We start from the raw sequence: 22,333 nt of genomic DNA on the forward strand, positions 1-22,333 counted from the left end.
TCTCTCTTCTCAGCCCTTTGCCTTCTGCACTACCTCTCGCCGCCAAGCCCGACCTAACCTCTCTCGTCAGCCCGCGGACCTCCTCCCGCACGCGTCCGAAATCTGTCCCGGACCCGACCCGGACAGTCGTTACCGCTGTGTCCGGATCAACCCCAAACATCTACAAAACGTCTCCGTTTTGTTAATTGGACTTCCTAACATATTTTTTCCGTCCGTCCGATTACGACCGGAGGGACGAGATAGCCCCTAACCTATCCTACTCGCTATATATATTAGCCTAACCCTAGACCAACTCCCTTTTTTCCTCACCCGCCGCCACTCTCTCATCGGGATCCTCCCAGATCCCCTTCTCACCCAACCAGCTAGCTCCTTCGAGTATCCCTCGATCCCCTCCAAATCTGCAAACAACCTCCTCCTCCCTGTTCGATCCAGAGGAGTGGAGCTCCTCCGCGCCCATAGTCCCTCCCGCTCGAAGGCTCCATGCTGTCTTCGCCAAGCTCCAGGCTGACCCCGAGCCCTCTCCCTCGGTCCCTCCTTCTCTTCTTTCTTTCTCCTGCACTCTCAACTCTCTCTCTGTGCCTCGCAGGACGCCATGGCTGCCTCGAAGCTCCAAGACACTGCTGTCCCACGCCCGGGTCCTGCAACCTCGCCCGCACCTCCTCTACCCCGCGCCTCGGATCCGTCCCTTGTTTCGCCTCCCGCGCTGAGCTCCTCTAGTCCCGCGTCCGTCATGGCCATCGAGCACATCGGCATCGTCCTCGCCTCCCTACAGGAACTGAACATCGCCGCCCCCATGGAACTCCTCCGCCATGGACAGCGTCTCTCCAGCGCCTTGCGTCGCCTACTTCGCTCCGGGACTGACTCCTTCCACCTCGATCCGGTTGCTGCCGTCGCGCCAAGCTCCGCCGTCGCCTGCCCACGTCCCGGTCGCCTACCTCCGCTTCCTCTGCAATGAGCAGAGGCACGTTCGTCAGGCGCCCGCCTCCCCTGTTCCTGCTCGCTCGCGTGAGACGAGCGCCTCGCCCGCCCTGTTGACCGCATCGCTCCCTGTTTCACTAGCACGGGCCGGCCTCGCCTGCCTAGATCCGCACCCCTGGGCCACATTCCTCGCGCGCGTGTGGGCCGACCACGTCCAAGGCCACCGTGCCCTGCCAGGCCGCCTCCTCCACAGATCTAGGCCAAGCCCATGGTGAGAATCCCCCCTTTAGAGCTCTGTGCGGTTGGGCCAGCCAGATTCGGCCCATGTCACATTTTTTTTTCGTTCTGCGATTTGTCTATTTATCCAGTGTTTGACTGTTTTACAGAATAACCCCTAAGCTCCATGCATATTGTAACTCTCAAATGGTGCATCACATGTAAAAACTTAATATATGAAACTTGCTTAGAATTTTGTGTAGTTTCATAATATGTCATTTTCATCCATGTTTAAAATGCTTAAAATGATGTTTGTTTAAATTTGCTTAAATAACTTGCTAAAATGATTTAAATCATAACTATTTAACCGTAACTCGGTTTGTAACAAACTTTATATGTAAATGGGGTAGAAAAATGCCTAGTTTAACATTGTGGCATCACTTTGCATGTTTAACAACTCTAAAATTGTGTTTAGGGCAGAACAGTACCAAGCCTAAAATATGCATATGGGGATTTACCGGAATTGTTGTTCGTTGCTTCCGGCCTCATTTAAACTTGACTAGATAGATAGTTTTACTTTGCTTCACCTCTTGCCATGCTAACAACATTTAATATTGTTGGGTACATAAACGAGATCGAACTAAATAATTGTTGTGGTGTTCCGTCAATATGCATCCTGTTGCATATTGAGCTCCACTTAATTTGTAGGGTTGTTTGTGCACTTTACCATGTCATGCTTCATTAAACCGGACATGCATCATACTTGATTGTGCATCATGCCATGTTCATGTCGTGGTTGTTTACTATGCTGTGTGCTTCTTTCCGGTGTTGGCTCCTTCGGGTTGGTTCCGGTAACGTCGCGTTTGTGAGGACCCGTTTGTCTCTGTCCATTTGTCTTCTTCGTGGACTCGTTATTCTTCGTTGTGGGATTTCAGGCAAGATGACCATACCCTCGAAATCACTTCTATCTTTGCTTGCTAGTTGCTCGCTCTTTTGCTATGCCTATGCTGCGATACCTACCACTTGCTTATCATGCCTCCTATATTGTTGAACCAAGCCTCTAACCCACCTTGTCCTAGCAGACCGTTGATTGGCTATGTTACTGCTTTGCTCAGCCCCTCTTGTAGCGTTGTTAGTTGCAGGTGAAGATTGAAGTTTGTTCCTTGTTGGAACATGGAGATGTTGTTCCTTGTTGGAACATGTTTACTTTTTGGGATATCACAATATCTCTTATTTAATTAATGCATCTATATACTTGGTAAAGGGTGGAAGGCTCGGCCTTATGCTTGGTGTTTTGTTCCACTCTTGCCGCCCTAGTTTCCGTCATATCGGTGTTATGTTCCCGGATTTTGCGTTCCTTACGCGGTTGGGTAATAATGGGAACCCCTTGACAGTTCGCCTTGAATAAAACTCCTCCAGCAATACCCAACATTGGTTTTACCATTCGCCACCTAGCCTTTTTCTTTCCCTTGGGTTCTGCAAACTCAATGGTCATCATTATTTTAACCCCCCCGGGCCAGTGCTCCTCTGAGTGTTGGTCCAAACTAGAGTCCTGTGCAGCGCCCCCTCGAGGAAACTCAAGGTTTGGTTTTAGTTGTATGGAGAGCTCATCTGAGTGTGCCCTGAGAACGAGATATGTGCAGCTCCTATCGGGATTTGTCGGCACATTCGGGCGGTGTTGCTGGATTTGTTTTACCATTGTTGAAATGTCTTGTAACCGGGATTCCGAGTCTGATCGGGTCTTCCCGCTAGAAGGAATATCCTTCGTTGACCGTGAGAGCTTGTGATGGGCTAAGTTGGGACACCCCTGCAGGGATCTGAACTTTCGAAAGCCGTGCCCGCGGTTATGGGCAGATGGGAATTTGTTAATGTCCGGTTGTAGAAAACCTGAAGTTGATCTTAATTAAAATACATCAACCGCGTGTGTAACCGTGATGGTCTCTTTCCGGCGGAGTCCGGGAAGTGAACACGGTGTTGGAGTAATGTTTGACGTAGGTTGTTCTAGGATCACTTCTTGATCATAGTTTCTCGACCGTGCTTTGCCTTCTCTTCTCGCTCTCATTTGCGTTTGTTAGCCACCATATATGCTAGTCGCTGGCTGCAGCTCCACCTCATACCTTTTACCTTACCCATAAGCTTAAATAGTCTTGATCGCGAGGGTGTGAGATCGCTGAGTCCCCGTGACTCACAGATACTTCCAAAACCAGTTTGCAGGTGCCGATGAGACCGTGCAGATGGCGCAACCAAGCTTAGGAGGAGCTCGATGAAGATCTTGTCCTTTGTGTTGTTTCGTTCTAGTTGATCAGTAGTGGAGCCCAGTTGGGGTCGATCGGGGACCGTGTCGCATTTGGGGTTCTTCTTTTATTTTGGTTCCGTAGTCGGACCTTGATTGTATTTGTGTGATGTAATGCCTTATTCATGTTCTTGTGTGAAGTGGCGATTGTAAGCCAACTATGTATTCTTTTCCTTATATATTACATGGGTTGTGTGAAGATTACCTCACTTGCGACATTGCTTTGAATGCGGTTATGCCTCTAAGTCATGCTTCGACACGTGGGAGATATAGCCGCATCAAGGGCGTTACAGCTATCTCATCGCCATTGCCTTCTTTGGGTGTATCCACCATGTATATATCGTATGATGAGGTGGCTGTCCAGTGCCCTGTGGGCGGTGATTCCTCTTCGCCTCCTGCATCGTCGTCCATACCGTCGATGTCTTCGGAGTCGAAGTCGAGCATGTCGGTTAAGTCATCGACAGTGGCTACTAAGTGGGTGGTGGGTGGGCCTCGAATTTCTTCGTCGTCCGCATCCCAGTCCTGCCGGACATAGTTCGGCCAGGATCCTCCTGACAAGGAGAGAGACAATAATGAGTTCAATATGTCACCAAAGGGCGAGTGCTGAAAAATATCCGCGGAGTTAAACTCCATGATCGGCGCCCAATCGGATTCGACAGGAACGGGTGCAGGCGGTTCGGAGTCCGTGGCCGGAGAAGGATCCAGCAGTTTAACAGCACGGCTCTCATGCAAGGTAAGGTTGATGTTTGGCTCGATTGCCGCTGAGGGTAAGGCCTCTGTGGCGGGGTCCATCCACCCATCCGCAGAAGGTGCACCTGGCTCCGAATTGTGGGTCGGAGCGGCTGCCTCTGCGATCTCTTCAACACTATCCGATGGTAGAGCTAAATCGTACTCATCGTGACCGCGTGACGCACAAGGCAGAGGCTCGAATCCGTCGAAGATCAAGTCTCCACGGATATCGGCCTTGTAGTTTAAGCTTCCAAACTTGACCTGGTGGCCAGGGGCGTAACTTTCAATCTGCTCCAGATGGCCAAGCGAATTGGCCCGCAATGCAAAGCCGCCGAACACGAAGATCTGTCCGGGGAGAAAAGTCTCACCCTGGACTGCATTGCCATCGATGATAGTAGGAGCCATCAAGCCTAACGGCGACGACACAGAGGAACTCTCAATGAAAGCACCAATGTCGGTGTCAAAACCGGCGGATCTCGGGTAGGGGGTCCCGAACTGTGCATCTAAGGCGGATGGTAACAGGAGGCAGGGGACACAATGTTTTACCCAGGTTCAGGCCCTCTTGATGGAGGTAAAACCGTACGTCCTACTTGATTAATATGGAGAGGCTAAACCCTAGAAGCTAGCCTAAGGTATGATTGTCTGTTGTCCTACGGACTAAAACCCTCCGGTTTATATAGACACCGGAGAGGGCTAGGGTTACAAAAGGTCGGTTACAAAGGAGGAGATATACATATCCGTATTTCCTAGCTTGCCTTCCACGCCAAGTAGAGTCCCATCCGGACACGAGACGAAGTCTTTAATCTTGTATCTTCATAGTCCAACAGTCCGACCAAAGGATATATTCCGGCTGTCCGGAGACCCCCTAATCCAGGACTCCCTCAGCACCGCTTCAGCAGTTTGTGCAGACAACTTTGGTCCACACATCCGAGCAGCCAAGCAGTAAAATACTAAATCTTTATGCCACGAAGGAATTGGGCATCGGCGCAACTACGCGCTCCGTAGTCCGAGTCCCTGATTTTTTTTCCGCTGCATTGGATCGCCAGTTCAGGGCACCGGTGCGAGATGTCGCAACAGTTGTCTTTACACCAGTTTTGGCATACATAGTGGACGGCCTTAGTGCTATTAGTTCTATGTTACTAAATTTGTGCATGTACACACCTGTTAGTATCAATTTTCTGTCATCCAAACACTGTCGCTATGCTATTGCAGTTATATTTACCTTCCTCATAAAATATTCATTTTGTTATTTACTGTACATGAGTAAGAACTTGTAGCATCGTTGTAGTTAATTATAGCTTCTGATGTTCTAGAATTTGGTTGTTGTCTCAGTACCAATTATTTCATTTGCACATTGATCTTTTTGAGAAGATATGTCATAATTAACATGTTTCTTCAGTTTTCCAAAATAAGCATTGGTGATTTTCTATGTTGCTATAAACCCATTTCCCCTACAATTGTTACTGATTAATTTTAAATATTATAGGATGAACAGAAGTGTTCTTACTTGGAGTGGGTTGATCAAGAGTGGCCACAGTCTTTGAAGATGTGCCTAACGTAGCTCTGGAGCATGTATGAGGAAGTGAGCGCAACTAGGCTTAGAGAAAGTCTTGTCAACATTGAAGCATATTTCAAGATGCGGGATAAAAATTTGAAGGTGGACAATGAGCTCAAATTTTTTAAAAAGACTTTGCTAAGATGGTGTTGGCGAAGGAGGAGGCACTTTCCCAGTTGGCCCTTGCAAAACATGTTCTTACTGAACTGAAAGCAGGGGTGGATAAGACGAGCCTGGATGATCTCGATTAGGGAAATGAATATACTGTTCTTATGAAGTTGAACTAGCTATATGTTGTTCTGTGTCGTTTTCATGTAGCTACCGTACTATGATGTTATAATATATTTATGTGCCTGATATGAAATTGGCAAAAATCTGTTCAATATGAAATGTGAATTTGCGTAATACTAGAATTATTAATTGTAAACTAATAAACATGCTAAATGTGTCATGGACCTTTGCAAACGGTTCTAGCAGTAAAAGCGGTTACGATGGATAGCCCAATGTCACACAGTTTTCTTCATCAAATCGTGTGTGATATAGTTGATAAAAGCAAACAGTTCACCAAGGAAGACTGTGTGTGATAGTTACAACTTTCACACACGAGCCTACACATAAAATTGTGTGGGATTTACGTCCGAACGGAAACGTTTTCCCTGGATTGACTGTGTGGGATGTACATAAGAACGGAAACATATTCCTTGGATTGACTGTGTGTGATATACATACGAACCGAAATGTTTTTATGGGATTCACCGTGTGGAATGTACATACCTATGGAAATGATTTTCTCAGATTACCATTTGGGATGTACATACGTACGGAAATGATTTCTGGGATTCACCGTGTGGGAAGTACATACCTACGAAAATGATTTCTGGGATTCATCATGTGGGATGTACATACTTATGGAAATGATTGGGTTTTGATGCTTCGCCCGACCGCACACGGCCCTAGCCTGGGTCCTATGGGGGCCTATCCCCGACGATTTCTAGGTCGTGCGGGAAGGATACCCTATGGCACACACTCACTCGGCGACGGTTCCAAATGCCGTCGCGGAAAGGGGTGAAAAACCGTTTGTTTAGGATCGACGCGCACCAGTGGATGCTTATGTGAAAAAGTTTCAACCTGATAAGCTCGAACCCAAATCGGAGTAGTGCATCTTCATAGGATACCCAAAAGAAACTGTTGGGTACACCTTCTATCACAGATCTGAAGGTAAGATATTTTGTTGCTAAGAATGGATCCTTTCTAGAGAAGGAGTTTCTCTCGAAAGAAGTGAGTGGGAGGAAAGTAGAACTTGATGAGTTAATTGTACCTTCTCCCGAATTGGAAAGTAGTTCATCACATAAATCAGTTCCAGTGATTCCTACACCAATTAGTGAGGAAGCTAACGATGATGATCATGAAGCTTCAGATCAAGTTACTACTGAACCTCGTAGGTCAAGCAGAGTATGGTCCGCACTAGAGTGGTACGGTAATCCTGTTCTGTCAGTCATGTTACTAGACCATGATGAACCTACGAACTATGAGGAAGTGATGATGATCCTAGATTCCGCAAAATGGCTTGAGGCCATGAAATCTGAGATGGGATCCATGTATGAGAACAAATTATGGACTTTGATTGACTTGGCCGATGATCAGTGAGTCATTGAGAATAAATTGATCTTCAAGAGGAAGACATACGCTGATAGTAGTGTTACTATCTAAAAAGCTCGAATTGTCGCGAAATGTTTTCGACAAATTCAAGGTTTTGACTACGATGAGATTTTCTCACTTGTATCGATGCTTAAAAGTCTGTCTGAATTATGTTAGCAGTTGCCGCATTTTATGAAATCTGGCAAATGGATGTCAAAACTGCATTCCTTAATGGATTTCTTAAAGAAGAGTTGTATATGATGCAACCAGAAGGTTTTGTCGATCCTAAAGGTGCTAACAAAGTGAGAAAGCTCCAGCGATCCATCTATGGACTGGTGCAAGCATCTCGGAGTTGGAATATATGCTTTGATAAAGTGATCAAAGCATATGGTTTTATACAGACTTGCGGTGAAGCCTGTATTTACAAGAAAGTGAGTGGGAGCACTACATCATATCTGATAAGTATATGTGAATGACATATTGTTGATCAGGAATAATGTAGAATTTTCTAGAAAGCATAAAGGAGTGTTTGAAAGGAGTTTTTCAAAGAAAGACCTCGGTGAAGCTACTTACATATTGAGCATCAAGATCTATAGAGATAGATCAAGACGCTTGATATATTTTCAATGAGTACATACCTTGACAAGATTTTGAAGTAGTTCAAAATGGAACAGACAAAGAAATACTTCTTGCTTGTGTTGCAAGGTGTGAAGTTGAGTAAAGACTCAAAACCAACCATGGCAGAAAATAGAAAGAGAATGAAGAGTCATTCCCTATGCCTCAGTCATAGGTTCTATAAAGTATGCTATGATGTGTACCAGACCCATTGTGTACCTCACCATAAGTTTGGCAAGAGGGTACAATAGTGATCTAGGAGTGGATCACTGGACATTGGTCAAACATATCCTTAGTGGAATAAGGAAATGTTTCTCGGTTATGGAGGTGACAAAGAGTTCGTCGTAAACAGTTATGTCGATGCAAGCTTTAACACCGATCTCTATGAATCTAAGTCTCGATCTAGATATATATTGAAAGTGGGAGCAATTAGCTAGAGTAGCTCTGTGCAAAGCATTGTAGACATAGAAAATTGGCAAAATACATACGGCTCTGAATGTGGCAGACCCGTTGACTAAATTTCTCTCACAAGCAAAGCATGATCACTCCTTGGGTGTTAATCACATAGCGATGTGAACTAAATTATCGACTCTAGTAAACCGTTTGGGTGTTAGTCACATGGAGATGTGAACTAATCACATAAAGATGTGAACTAATTGGTGTTAAATCACATGACGATGTGAACTAGATTATTGACTCTAGTGCAAGTGGGAGACTGGAGGAAATATGCCGTAGAGGCAATAATAAAGTTGTTATTTATATTTCCTTATATCATGACAAATGTTTATTATTCATGCTAGAATTTTATTAACCGGAAACTTAGTACATGTGTGAATACATAGACAAACAGAGTGTCACTAGTATGCCTCTACTTGACTAGCTCGCTAATCAAAGATGGTTAAGTTTACTATCCATGGACAAAGAGTTGTCATTTGATAAGTAGGATCACATCACTAGAGAATGATGTGATTGACTTGACCCATCCGTTAGCTTAGCACGATGATCGTTATAGTTTCATTGCTACTGCTTTCTTCATGACTTATACATGTTCCTCAGACTATGAGATTATGCAACTCCCGAATAACGGAGGAACACCTTGTGTCGTGGATTTGTCACGACAGATGTACTTAGTGTCAGGACTTAGTCACGAGGCCAACGCATCTATGTGGTAGCTTGAGAGGGGTTGAGTGGGACGAGAGACGCGATGTTTTACCTAGGTTTGGCCCCTCACGGTGGAGGTAAAAGCCTACATCCTGCTTCATTGATATTGATGATGATGATCACGGTTACAAGAGTGCTCTATCTTGAGAGCTATTGTCTAAACCTAACTTGTCCAACTTGTGGAACTTGTCAATCTTCTCCCTTTTGGGGAGCCCTGCCCCTCCTTATATATGTTGGAGGGGCGGGTTACATGTAGAGTCCTATTAGGATTAGGACTAGTCTATCTCTAATACAAACCGGATACAAGTCCAGGTCTTAACTCCTTGTAAGATAATATTCCTCCTGCCTTCCTCTTAAACCGGCCCACCATTAAACGTGAACCGGCCTTCTGGGTCTTGGGCCTTGTCATCTGTCTGTCCCGCACGCCGGATCACCAGTGAGTCATAATGACCAGGTGGGTTGCTTGTAAACCGCTAGGTCAGGGCGGGTCGCCGGTGACTCGCCAAGTGTCAGCGGGGTCTTCAGATAAACCGCCAAGTCCTGGCCGGGTTAACTTCCGGCCGGTTTACACCGCGGGGTATATCCCCGACATTAGCCCCCAAGTTTATCTTGGACTTATTCATGGTAAACTTATACTGCAAAATAAACACAAGAACAAATTTGACAGGTTATGCTCCGGGTTAAGAATTTTTATAAACCGGTACCTGATCATCCTAAAGTCCTTGTTATTTCCTCCTTCTGGGAAATCCGGGTCAACAGACCAGCTTCATAATCAATTTGCCGACATTGGTTTGTCACCGAGAAATATTCTGAAGAATAACTCCTTTGACTCAGCTCCCAAAGCGCCGGTTTAAGAAATATGGGTCTGAAAATACTTATCTGATATTCAGCCGGTTTGAAGATGTAAAACTTGCCGGTTTAATATTTCCAAAATGGCCGGTTTATAAATATTGATGGCACCGGGTCATAATTGTTGTCAACACCGGGTTATGTAATTGATCTTCCTGATTTGCTCAAAACTGATAAAATGAAGATATTCCTCCTTTATATGCATAATACCTGTAGCCCCCAAGTCTTAAGAGGAGAATGATGATAACTTAAGACTTGCTCCAATAAGTGTTTCAACCTTGAAGAAATCCGATTAGTTCATCTCAATGATATAACTGAATACTTCATATATGTAGCCCCCAAGTGTCGGGTTGTCATGCTTGCAGCAACCTGGGACTTGTAATTGCTTATAAAAACTTCAATCAGTGTAGCCCCCAAGGGCCGGTTCAGTAAGATAATATTGAGCTGGGACTTTATATATACTTCATTGAAAATAACATCATATGATGTAACTCCCATCATGGGGCTTGAACCCACGTCCACAAGTTTAAGAGCTTTGTGCTTTACCAACTGAGGAGTGGGCCCTTCAATATAATGGATAAAAACTTGTGTACCTTGAATTGTTGACAGGAGCAATTGGTAGCCCCCAAGGGCCGGCTCATTACAATGTGATGAGTCGGGTCTTCAATAAAGTGAGCAAATAATGACTTTGCATTAGCCCCCAAGTGTCATGGTGCGTGCCTGCAGTGACATGAGACTTGCATATTTGATGAAATCTCAACATGAATAATGTAGCCCCCAAGTGTCGAGTCGTAAGCCTGCAGCGACTCGGGACTATTCCTTCAATTGTAGAATAAATCATATCCATTGATAATGTAATAGCCATTACGCTAAAGCGACTTTGAAAACCTTAATCATAATACTGGTTACTGATAACCATAATAAAATCCAGCCATGTTGTCTATTTGAAGATTTGAATAATATAATCCAATGATTTATGAGCGCATGATTCCAATGACGCAATCCAAATATATACTGGCGACTTATAGTAAAAAACCAGGCCGGTTTAATAAACACCGAATAATTTATCATCATATATTGGCGACTTATTGTCTTAAAGCCGGGCCTGTTTAACAAACCTGTTTCTGCATACAACAAGTTTAAAGTGTCCTGGCGGTTTATCGCCGGACGGGTCATAATGCCCAACATATAACCAATCCTGCACTTAAGAATAATCAAATATGAAATATATCATACCTGTGACATTGAATCACATCGTTGGTTTACCAACTTTTTGTAGTAGAGGTAATAACCCAAATTTTAAGTACTGAGAACTCCTTCCATATTGTGCCAGTTTATGATAAAACCGTACCGGGTTGTGATAAACACCGGATTAACCATATATAATACTGGTGACTTGTAGTCAAACCAGACCGGGCTGATAGTCTCCGGATTATAACTTGATCGTGTACTGACAACTTGTAGTTGAAAGCCGAGCCGGGTTGATAAACACCGGTTTACTCCATAATAGGATGGTAACAGAAAATCAAACCGGGCAGATAGTCTCCGGATTAAGATTTGACCGTGTTCCGTCAATTTGTAATTGACAGTTTGGGCCGGTTTAAAACTTTGTCGGTTTAAAAACACAACAAAAATAAAAGAAACAGTTATCAAGGAAAATATTGAAGCAAAGGCAATGATAAAACCATTTGCTAAAAAAGGCTTATTTGAGCTGATCAGATGGCGTTACCATGGTCGGACACGACCAAGCTCCTGATAGGTGTAGCTATGGTTCAAGTCAGCCAGGTCGCCAAATGAAACCGTGGCATTTATGCCGATCAAGTGGCATGGCAATGTTTAGGTTCGACCAAGCCCCCAAGTGATTCTGTGGCCTTAGGCCGATCAAGAGCCATGACTGGTTCAGACGTGACCAAGTCCCCGAGTGATCTGGTGGCTCTCGCCTATCAAGAGGTATTGCATTGGTTCGGACACGACCAAGTCCCCAAGTGATATAACATGATGCTTTTGAAAAGCTAACTCAAGGGGTAAACCGGAGGCCACTTTAGAACAACTCCGTGTAACCACACATGATGTAAAAGAATAGAGACCCCGCTTTATGAAGCAGAAGCCCCCATGTGATCAATAATATGTCAGGCCAGTAAGGCGGGATACCCATGCTTGAACCGCGCATCATGGCAGCAGGTCCTCTTTGGCAATTTTTAACTTTTTGCAAGAGATAAATTCTTCTTGAACCAGGATCTTGAACCGGATATTGAGAGCTTCAAAGCTTTGCGGGAGACATCTTTCCCTTGAACCGAATTTTCAACCGGAATCTTCATTTTTAGCCGGAAATTTTCTGACGGTCTTTAAACTCGAACTTGCGAGAAGTTAATCCCTTTTTGAACCAGACATTGTTAAACCGGATCTAAGCGCTTCAGAGCTTTGTGGGAGAATAGATTTCTCTTGAACCGGATTGTAAACCGGATATTTGAGGGCTTCAGTGAGACTGACACTGACTTCCCTTGAGCCGGATTTTAAACCGGAATCCTTTCTGATGACCCAGATCTTCTTCATTGAGCCGGGATTTTGTAGCTGTCATATACTTTCTAAGCCGGAAATTTTCTGACGGCCTTTAAACTTTTCATCAATATAACAGTAGCCTCCGGGACCGGGTTATCCTTCCCTCCATCGTCCTCGGGTTCTTAAATTTGCTGAAACTGGCAATATTCGCTGAATCATGTCATCGTAGCCCCCGAGTCTCAAAGGTGACTCGAGGAGTTAGCTTGAGACTCTCCATATTTGACCGTGATATAAACCGGCATAACTTGTATATCATTGGCGTTGATAGCACGATGTGAATCCATAGAAGGTTGAGGTGACTGCGGCGGGTTGCAAATGATCCCATGTGAGTCGTGTCAGCAACTCGACCAATGGTTTCTTCCAACTGGTGATTTGAAGTTAATCAAAACTGTAGTGGCAGCGACTTGTGTGCCCAATAAATAGCTCATGCAGACAGGTGCAGCCCGGTATGTTGATGTAGACCAGGCTGCGAGAGACGGATGACAAAAGCGACCGCAACATCAGAGGCAGCTCAGATAGATGAATCGGACGCGGCATTGTAACCCGGTGTGGACGGGGAAGATCGGCACCGGTGTCGTAAACCGGCACGGACGGGCGAGTTAATCGCAGGCGTGGTCCCGACAAGCTGATGTAAACCCACGGTATAGACCACGTTTACAATGAATAATTATCCTGTATATCAAAAAATACAGCCCAAAGTAATTGTTCTTTTGACAAAAAACAATATGTTTCATAAATGTATTTAGATAGATGTCACCTGCTACGTTAGGCCGGAATTTATCCGCCGCTGTGAAGCCAAAATCAACCACGGATAAGTCACCCGCAGGAGCAAACGGATGAACCGGCTGCGGCGTTTGTAAGCTGGTGCGAACGGGCGAGTTGGCCGTGGCGTGGTAAGCCGGTGCAGACGGACGAGTTGGCCCCGATGTTGATGAAGCAGGGGACGGTGACTTGCCCATGTAGCCGTCCAGCAGCATGGCACGGTCCAACCCTAGTCCAATAATCTTAGCGCGCCCCTTTGCGACACCTTTGTAACAAATAATGGTTCTGCCCAAAAATAGCAAAGACCAGAGTAATTGTTCTTGGAGAAACATTATTTATGCAAATAAAATATGTAGGAAGGATAGCACCTCATAATATTATGCAGTGCAGGTAGGCTGGCTTGTCGCGGCGATGAAATTGGCGGGTCACACGGCGCCTGAACAAGGCTGGGAGCGTCCCGCCACTGGCTTGGCGCAGGCGGCTTGAGGCCGAGGTGGCCCGAGCGGCGGTTTTGGCAACGAGGCAACGGGGCATCGGGGCTGGCAGGCGCGCTCAGCGAGGCGGGTCAATGCACATAGCCAGCGGGTCTCTGCCTCGACGGCGAGTTAGCTTGGCAATATGATAAATCTCAATCTATGACCCCATCAGTTTCCGGGTTATCTCTGTTTTCCAGGTCGAAGCCGTGTCTGTCTTGTTGGCAGAGACCGGCCGGCAATTTGCTTAGGCCGGCTTTGTTTAATCACTCCCATTCTGAAATCGCCTGCTGACACTTCCTTGTGTTCCGTGCATCAAAACAAGTGATCAATTCCAATTTCTTCCAGCGTTGCCACATCATCCCTTGTTACTTTGTTTAATAAGGAAATCGACGAGGACCCTGGAGATTTGATAAAATAGATGTTGTCTTTTGTCCGCACGGTGGCCGAGGTAGCAAATATCAATTTGTCTTCGGATTCGGTGAATCGCCGGATCATGTTTATCTGTTGCATCGTAACCCTAAATTTCCACTGTTCCTCTAGACTCGAAAACTTGCCCTGCTAGCTTCGTAGCTGTCCATCAAATTTACCTGCCCGCGGCTCTGCTCAATATTGTTGATCCTTGCGAGTTCTTCTTCATCCGTAAACTGCGAGCTTCTCAATCCCTAAATAGGTCCCTTCAAGAACTCAACACCACCGTGCGCGGGCCCCACGGTGGGCACCAACTGTCGTGGATTTGTCACGGCAGATGTCCTTAGTGTCAGGACTTAGTCGCGAGGCCAACGCATCTATGTGGTAGCTTGAGAGGGGTTGAGCGGGATGAGAGACGCGATGTTTTACCCAGGTTTGGCCCCTCACGGTGGAGGTAAAAGCCTACATCCTGCTTCATTGATATTGATGATGATGATCACGGTTACAAGAGTGCTCTATCTTGAGAGCTATTGTCTAAACCTAACTTGTCCAACTTGTGGAACTTGTCAATCTTCTCCCTTTTGGGGAGCCCTGCCCCTCCTTATATATGATGGAGGGGCGGGTTACATGTAGAGTCCTGTTAGGATTAGGACTAGTCTATCTCTAATACAAACCGGATACAAGTCCAGGTCTTAACTCCTTGTAAGATAATATTCCTCCTGCCTTCCTCTTAAACCGGCCCACCATTAAACGTGAACCGGCCTTCTGGGTCTTGGGCCTTGTCATCTGTCTGTCCCGCACGCCGGATCACCAGTGAGTCATAATGACCAGGTGGGTTGCTTGTAAACCGCCAGGTCAGGGTGGGTCGCCGGTGACTCGCCAAGTGTCAGCGGGGTCTTCAGATAAACCGCCAAGTCCTGGCCGGGTTAACTTCCGGTCGGTTTACACCGCGGGGTATATCCCCGACACCTTGTGTGATATCAAATGTCACAATGTCACTGGGTGATTATAAAGATGCTCTACAGGTGTCTTCGATGGTGTTTGTTGAGTTGGCATAGATCAAGATTAGGATTTGTCACTCCGTGTATCGGAGAGGTATCTCCGGGCCCGCTCGGTAATGCACATCACTATAAGCCTTGCAAGCATTGTGACTAATGAGTTAGTTGTAGGATGATGCATTACGGAATGAGTAAAGAGACTTGCCGATGACAAGATTGAACTAGGTATGAGGATACCGATGATCGAATCTCGGGCAAGTAACATACCGATGATAAAGGGAACAACGTATGTTGTTATGCGGTTTGACCGATAAAGATCTTTGTAGAATATGTAGGAACCAATATGAGCATCCAGGTTCCGCTATTGGTTATTGACCGGAAGTGAGTCTCGGTCATGTCTACATAGTTCTCGAACCCGTAGGGTCCGCACACTTAACGTTCGGTGACGATCGATATTATGAGTTTATGTGTTTTGATGAACTAAAGGTTGTTCAGAGTCCCGGATGTGATCACGGGCATGACGAGGAGTCTCGAAATGGTCGAGACATAAATATCGATATATTGGAAGCCTATGTTTGGACATCGGAATGGTTCCAAGTGGTTCGGGCATTTTTCTGGAGTATTGGGAGGTTACCGGAACCCCTTGGGAGAAGTTTTGGGCCTTATGGGCCATAAGAAGGAAGCATAGCAGCCCACAAGGGGCTGGTGCACCCCCCTTGGGCAGGAGGCCAAATTGGAATAGGCTTGGGAGGTCCTTTCCTTCTCTCCTACTCCTCCTTCCCTTCCTCTCCTACTCCAACTAGGGAAGGGGGGAATCCTACTCCCGGTGGGAGTAGGACTCCCCTAGGGCGCGCCATAGAGAGAGCCGGCCCCTCCCCTCGTCCACTCCTTTATATACGAGGGAGGGGGCACCCCATGGACACACAAGTTGATCATTTGATCTCTTAGCCGTGTGCGGTGCCCCCCTCCACCATAATCCACCTCGGTCATATCGTAGCGGTGCTTAGGCGAAGCCCTGTTCCAGTAGCATCATCATCACCGTCATCACACCGTCGTGCTGACGAAGCTCTCCCTCGACACTCTGTTGGATCGTGAGTTCGTGGGACGTCACCGAGCCGAACGTGTGCAGATCGTGGAGGTGCCGTAACTTCGGTACTAGGATCAGTCGATCGTGAAGACGTACGACTACATCAATCGTGTTGTCATAACGCTTCCACTTACGGTCTATGAGGGTATGTGGACAACACTCTCCCCTCGTGTTGCTATGCATCACCATGATCTTGCGTGGGCGTAGGAATTTTTTTGAAATTACTGCGTTTGCCAACACAACCAATAAATTTTTTCTTGTAAACAGGGTTTGCAATTATGTTACGGAGATAGCCATGCCCCAGTTGACCTCAAATTAAAAGGGTAAATTTTATCACAAACGTTAGAAATTTGACTAAAATCTTGAGTACATCCATCCACCACCTAGTTTTTTTGATAAAACCATCCACTACCTAGTAGTGCGTAGGATAAGAAAAATACTCACATTGATGTTATTTAGGTACTTTTCTTTATGGACCCGCACGATCTGCCCTTTCTTCACTGTATAGAAGAAACAGATGTAAATCAAGTTCAGTTAAGTAAGGCGCACCGGCAAGCATGAGATATATATAGCTCGAACTGACTAAACAATGTACATATTTTGATGCATCAGTCTTAAACCAAAGCTAGCGATGAAGGGACTAACCAAAAGCAATTAGACCACACACTACAAAAATAATACACTTCCGTGATGATACGTGTTTCTCACAGTAGGTCATGTTTTCTGTCATACATGTACATCCATGACGATTTTATGACAGAATCAAGATAGTCATACCTGTGTTGTCGTAGAAGTGTTCCATGACATTACCAAAATTATCATCACGAAAGTGTCCACTTCCATGACGATAAATCGCGCGTCATGGAAGTGCTTTCATCAAGGGTGACCGACACGTGGCATCCACCGTAACGGGTTGCCGTTAGTTTTGGATCCGATAACCCACTAACAGCCCAGACCAATGAGGATTTTCACCGTGTAAAATTCTCATTGGCCGGAGGAAACATGTGTTGGCTCACCGTTGGGACAGATGTCATCCATTTTTCGGACAGGAGGCGCCTATGATACGTCGACACATGGCACGGCCCAACGGAGCCCCATTCCAATGAAAAGGCCAGCCCGTTTGACTTGGTCAAAATGTAATGAGCCCGCCCACGGAAATCCTATTAATGGCATGTTCGTATATAGCCCATTTACGGCCCGCTAACTCACGGCCCGTTACAGCCTATCTGAATTAAGCCCAGTAGCTTCATCTGGGCCTTCCAATATGATTCCAGCCTGTTGTAACTTCCGGCCCATGTATGGCCCATGATGTCTTTCGGCCCATACGAGACCATTTGTAACTCTTGGCCCATTAACGGCCCGTGGTGAATCTGGCCCGTAATGAACAGTGTAGCGCTTTATACCGATTAACGGCCCATTATTCCATTGGGCCATTTCCAACTCGTGTTATATTTCGGCCTTCTCAGGGCCCATTTATTATTGGGCTCATTACGAGCATTCACTTACTTACAACCCATCATGGGCCTTTTCTGCCTGTGGGCCAAATTCAGCCCGCGGTTACAATTGGCCCGTTTGCGGCCCATTACTCCGTTGGGCCGTTTTCATAACGTCATCAAATACGGCCGATTAACGACGGCCTGTTATTGTTGACCCATGAATGGACGATTCTAAATCTAGCTCGTTTACGGCCCATAATGCGGTGTGTTATTTGCCCATGATTGGCCTATCGATCATACAGCACATAGAAGGCCCATTGATGCTATGGCCCGTAGAAGGCCCATTGATGCTACGGCCCATAGAAGGGCCATTCTTTCTATGGCCCTAAGAAGGCCCATTGTTTCTACGGCCCGTAGGAGGCCCATGGTAACTACAGTAAATATGTAGCCCATGGTTATTGTGGCCTAGTTTTAAAAAATAGGTTATTGTGGCCACTAGCAAACCGCGGAAAAAGAACTGCACTGACTACAAGCAAACTAATAAACAAGACAACAAGGAAATAAATAAGCAAGCAACTTATGCTAGGCTATCATGGCTATTACACATATTACATCCACTAGGCATCAAAGTTCGCCACCAGTGCAAATATAGGGAACAAAGCAGCATATCATATACACTGGTTGTCAAAGTTGGCGACCAGTGCAAATAAATGCCGCAGCAAAACAAGTCCAGAACTGAAACCACTTTAGAAGAGCTCAAGAAACAATATCCTAGGTACCCATAATGCTGGCAAGATGCTTAGCAAGCTTATTAACTTTCTCTTGTTTGGCGCTTAAATCCTCCAACACTTGCTATTGCACCAGAAAGTATGCATCTGAATTCTGCAGGGACTTCCTCAGTCATTCAGCTTCCTGTCGCATAACATCTGATCGATGTCTTTCAACTTGAAGTTGAGACTCAAGAAGCCGAACTGATACAGGCACCGAGTTTGAAGAGCCGGTGCCAGCAGTAGTAGCTAGTAACTCAAACACTACATCAAGATAAGACTTTGGGGTTGTCTCAGTGTCTTCAATATAGTTTTTTATCAGCTTTCTTGGAGACCAACAGGGATGTCTCACTATCTTGAACCTTATCTACATTACTTCCTTTACCATTGCATAACGGGGTACTCTTCTCCAATATTTTATCTGCGTTCTAAAAGAGAAACAAACAAACACATCACAGGTTTACAATGTAGCATATGAAACTCATTTTTGGTAAACCAGTTCAGTAGTAAGGTGGACAGGATAACAACATGAAACAAACATATATCTATGTAGTATGGTCACTGTATGGTCTATATCATTCTAGTTTATGTTGCCAAATCAAGATATATAAAGTTTGAATCATATCTATTTAAGACAAAGCAACATGGAAAGAATATAAGTGTGGGAAACTACATAGCAATAACAACACTTGTAATGTGCATGGCATGAGAACTTAACTGTTTATTCAATTGAAACTAAAATCAACATAGAGCAAGTTACAACAACAAACACATTAAAGAAACAGGTTTAAAACATACATGTTGCGCCATTGGAGTTTCAATTGCATCCTTCAATTTGAAATTAGTTGGTATGAGTAAATACAATGATACAAGAGAAAAGTAGTATGAACCATAGCTACGGAACCTGACTTGAGAACAATTCTTCTTCTACTTTAAGCGTTGACTTGGGGTTCGGAGTGGTGGTCCTCGTGCTTTGGGCACTGCAGTTGCCTTACTGACTGCTCGTGTTTGGGTGCTCGGTGGTGGAGACGATGCTGTGTCAACTGGAACTGGGTTACTATCTGCTGGGGTTGGGGTTAGAAGGGGTGTAGCTGGTTCTCTGTCCAACTAGGTAGGGGTACAATCTGCGTGAGTCTGAGTTATGTGTGGTGGGGCTGGTTCTTGGGCAAGTACAACCGTGGTTCTATCTGCATCGACAGGTAGCACAATCTTGTCTGAAGACCATGTTTTTACTCCCACAGATACTGACATCACCCCCTCCAATTGAAATGGAGGATAAACAAGAAAAGTAATTGAATGTACAAACATTGTAAGATAGACAGGTGCAATGGATAGTAGGGAAGAAAACATGGCATGAAATAATTCACATTTATGTTGTCTAACCAAACAGAATAGCAGGACATAATTTCACATATATGATGGCTAATTAAACTGGATAGCATGACACAATTTCAAATGTATGATGGCTAACTAAACAGGATAGAATGATATGATGACTATGTAAACAGGATGAGATGATATAACTATATTATGTCTTTAGAAAATGGGTTGGCATGCCATAATTCAGATACATGCTGTCTATGTAAACATCTTGGCATGCTATAATTCAAATATATGATTTATATACTAAGCAAGTGAGCAGAGGGCAATCACATATATGATGTGTCAACTAAGGAGATGGCATTCAATATTGTGCATATGATGTAAAAACTAAGCATTGCAATACAACATATGCATGATATGAGTAATATAATCCTGCCAAGTTTGAGCATACACCTCAGGGGGATAATAGGACTGGTCATTTGGCTCTGAATCCTCCTCTGAACAGTTATCTGTAACTAGCAACATATCTGCTTCAGCAGGTAGCATTGTCTGCTCTGAAGACCTTGTTTTCACTCCAGATTTCTCAATCACCAATTCAAATGGCTGATGCACAGGAAGAGCAGTTGAATATACAAACATTGTCTACAAATGCAAAAAGAAATACAAAAAAAGGACGACATGATATAATTCACATATATGACGCTTGGCTAAACAACATGGCATTGCATAATTCACATATATAATGCCTTGCAACAAGATACCATTGCATAATTCACATATATAATGTCTTGCAACAAGATGGCATCGCATAATTCACATAATTGGTAATTAGACACTAAACAAGTGGCATTCACACAAAGCATGTCTAAACTAAGCAAATGACATAGCAACGCAAGATACCATACGCACGATATGAGCAACATAACCCTGCCAACTTAGAGCATGCACCTTGGGGGGGGAATAGGACTGGTCATCTGTCTCTGAATCCTCCTCTGAGGAGCTATCCGTAACCATCAAGACATGCGCTTCGTCAGATAGCATTGTCTACTCTGAAGACCCTGTTTCCACTTAAGATTTTTTTTCCATGACCACGCCGAATGGCCGATGCATAGGAAGAGTAATTGAATGTACTAAAATTGTTGACAAATTTAACACGTAATAAAAAATTATGGCATGATATAATTCACATATAAGATGACTGGCTAACCAGGGTGGCATTGAAAAATTCACATATATGATGCCTGGCTAAACAAGATGGCATTGCGTGATTCACATATACGATAAAGAAACTAAACAGATGGCATTGACACAAAGCATGTCTAAACTAAGCAAATGACATATTTGATGTATCCAATAAGCAATGTGTAGTGACCCGAACTCAAACAGTCAAGTCTCTGTGCTTTAGTGTCAACCCTGGATCGGTAATGCTGACACACACAGTACTCAAAGGATATATAACAGAGTAGCAATCACACACTTATTACATCAAATGTCTCAAAAGAGAACTTATTACAACAGATATGGCTTAAGGCCATCTAATACGATAACAGCGGAAGGCTTGGAATATAAAGTGAGTCTATCAACTCCAATGGCATAGCTGAGCTGCACGGCAACGACCTAACGAACCTTACTCCTCATCTGAAAAGTCTTCAACATAATACGTTGCAGCCCGAAAACGGGTCAGCACATGGAATATGCTGGCAATATAACACGGTAGAGCACGAACATAATAATGCTATCAGTATATGCATATTTGGCTGGTGGAAAGCTCTACGGTCAAGTTTTGCGAAAAGCCAATTTTTCCCTACAACAAAGGAATAGATTTTATTTAACTATCATGGTAGTTGAAACATCATTGAGAAGGTTCCTCCAACTCAATCCCAATTAAAAGTAATTATCAACCCAACAATATTAATTTAGAGTGATGAGATACATATGATAATCCATGTACTAGATACTCAAGATGTCCATAACCGGGGACACAGCTAACCATGATTAGTGTGTACACTCTGCAGAGGTTTGCGCACTTTTCCGCACAAGACTCGATCTCCTCCGTTGGATTTCTCGCACTACATGATGTTTGAGAAACGGATGACCGAGACACAGTCTTTCAGAAGCATTAACTCTCTACTCCGGATAGACTATACCACCTACAACCCACTACATCTGCTAGTCTACCTCTTCAAGAGCTTCACGCAACTTACTCAACTATGCTAGAGCCCATAATAGCTTGTGGCTGCACACGGAAGTTTCTAGCATGAAATATCTCAGTTCCCTTTGAGCAAGGGTGGTGGACCTTAGGATTATCACACCGGTACTCCGGGATATCCTAGGACAACACTGGATTCTCCAGGTGCCCGACAAGCAATCCACCCAGATGTGTATTAAAGTTGCCACCTTAAGTTGAACCATTAATTAACAATCTCACATCTGTCATGGATTCACTCACCCAAACAATGTCTACAAGCATAGCATGCACTATAAAAAAATACACTTCCGTGATGATACGTGTTTGTCACAGTAGGTCGTGTTTTTTTTCATGC

Source organism: Triticum urartu, chromosome 7A, assembly GCF_056163025.1.
Source record: "Triticum urartu cultivar PI428250 chromosome 7A, HENAU_Tu73, whole genome shotgun sequence".
In the NCBI taxonomy this organism is placed as follows: domain Eukaryota; kingdom Viridiplantae; phylum Streptophyta; class Magnoliopsida; order Poales; family Poaceae; genus Triticum; species Triticum urartu.